Raw genomic sequence first — 2,473 nt, 5'->3', positions numbered from 1 at the left:
AAAAAACGTAATTTGTTTTCAAGGGAATAATACATACTTCGATCACAAAATGATAATAGGTTCTGTGGTTTCAAGGGAATAATACATAATTCGATCACAAAATGATAATACGTTCTGTGGTTTCAAGGGAATAATATAAATATGTTGAACTCAAAGGGATAAATACATTATAGCCTTTATCAATTTCTAATTTAGGATTTAGCTGTGTTGGTGGAATTAGCTGCCAACTAAGCTAGAAACTGGAATCAAATAGCAGCAAGAGCTTTGGTAAGCGTTCAATACTTTTGAAAATATTTTCTTTAAATGTCTTGTTTTTATATTTATGAACATTTTCCACTTCTGTAATGTAATTATCAAGTTGAGAAAAAATCATACATTCTGAAAATGATCACATTCTAAATTTAGTTTAGGTTTCAGACTGCTACATTGTCTGAAGTTTATTTTTCCGACTCTTAAATTGTCTGAAGTTTAGGTTTACTACTTTTTAATTGTCTAAAGTTTAGGTTTCCAACTCTTAAATTGTCTAAAGTTTGTTAATAAAAGTATAGTTTCTAAAGTGACATTTATTTCATATATATATAATGATGATTCCATATTGATTATGATACCCAAGGGAATGGCTGAACTTGAATAACGAAATTTGGTCATAACAGAAACTGTATTGAATCTTTGTCTGTTCAACAAGACCATTGCAAGGTCAGAGGGTATTGGTTTGTTCTCCGATATTTTCCCTGGGCAGGGGTGTTTAGTGGATTTAGGGAATCCAGGGACCGGAAAGAGTATCCGAGCCAAACCAAACCGTTTGCAGACAAAAGTGGAGTTGGAAGTTTCAGCTGAGCGCAGCGCAGTTCCTAGTTTGATATTATTTCATTTTGTCAATTTTCTAATATTGATAAATATCTTCAAGAAAGTTTTAAGCATATATTCTCGTGCAAACAAATTTAGATCATGTAATTCAAGTCCCAGTTCATTTCAGAATTAATTGATATATGCTTGAGTTCCACCAGTTGTTTAGAAAACAGAGGAGCACTACGGTAAGAAGATATAGAATGAGAACTGGGTTTTCATGGTCTTTGTTGAATGGACGTAAATTTAATTTGTTGTATATATGATTTTAAGCATTAACGATGATGATTTTTAAGTATTATAACGTCTTTTTTTGTATTTTAAGTTTTGAACTTGCTAGCAGCTTATTGCAGCACAATGATGATCAAGTTCATCTAGTTGCAGTCATCCCAGAGTTACAAAACCTGTGTCACCGGGAACATTGAGGTAGGACGAATTTTATTTTGGAATATTCTTTATTTTTATGATTCATTGAGAGTTGACAATATAAAAAGAGAGCCTCTTCAATTATAGGAATAAAATTTTGCAACTTATCCTGAGAAGAAAACAAATTGATTTACGTCCCCAAGCTGTAAATTATGTAAAATCTACGCATTAATTAAGTAATTTGGTGAATAGAGAGCCTTCTCAATTATAGAAATAAAATTCTGCATCTTATACTGTGAAAAATGGATTTACATCACTAAGCTGGAAGAAATTATGTAAAATTAAGTTTAAATTAAGTAATTTGGTAAAAAGAGAGCCTTCTCAATTATAGAAATAAAATTTTGAATCTTACACTGAGAAGAAAAAACAAATGGATTTACGTCACTACCCTAGAAACCAGAAGTCGTCCTCAGGACGTCATGATGTTTAAATAATGTAATTTGGTAAATAGAGAGCCTGCTCAATTATAGAAATAAAATTCTACAACTTGTCCTGAGAAAAATTGATTTACGTCACTAAACTGGAAATTATGTAAAATTATATTTAAATTATGTGATTTGGTGAATAGAGTGCCTTGAGCCTTCTCAATTATAGAACTAAAATTCTTCAACTTTTCCTGATAAAACTGGATTTACGTCACTAAACTGGAAATTATGTAAATTTATGTTTAAATTACATAATTTGTTCCCAAAAAAAGTGTTAAAGATACTGTAATGAATCAAACATGTCTCTTTCTATATAAATGGTTACTTATAAAAAGTCTTGTCTAGGGCTGGGCATGTTCCAACTTTTTTGAAATCGTTCCATTCCGTTCTAGAACGAGGGTCTTCAGCTAAATCGTTCTTTTCTCCTTCCTCTTTTTTATCGTTCCGTTCTTGTTCCGTTCCGTTCTGTCCCGTTCCGTTCTGTCCTGTTCCATTCCGTTCCGTTCCATTTTGTTCCATTCCGTCCCGTTCCGTTCCGTTCTGAATAGAAGAACGGTCTTTCTGTTCCGTTCCATTCTTGGTGTTCATAGTTGAAGAACGGTTGCATCCCTCTTGTTCTGTTCTTAATCAAGAACTCTTCCATCCCCCAATCCGTTCTTAGTAACGAACAATTTCATCAAGACAAAAGTTTTATAGAAAAGAGTTGGTTAAAAAGTAAAAAATTACGATTTTTTAATAAAAAGTTCCTTACAACCGTAATTAATACTTTGAGTTAT

This window comes from Eurytemora carolleeae, unplaced genomic scaffold (genome assembly GCF_000591075.1).
Source record: "Eurytemora carolleeae unplaced genomic scaffold, Eaff_2.0 scaffold490, whole genome shotgun sequence".
NCBI classification, from domain to species: domain Eukaryota; kingdom Metazoa; phylum Arthropoda; class Copepoda; order Calanoida; family Temoridae; genus Eurytemora; species Eurytemora carolleeae.
Note: the sequence above shows the minus strand (reverse complement) of the source record.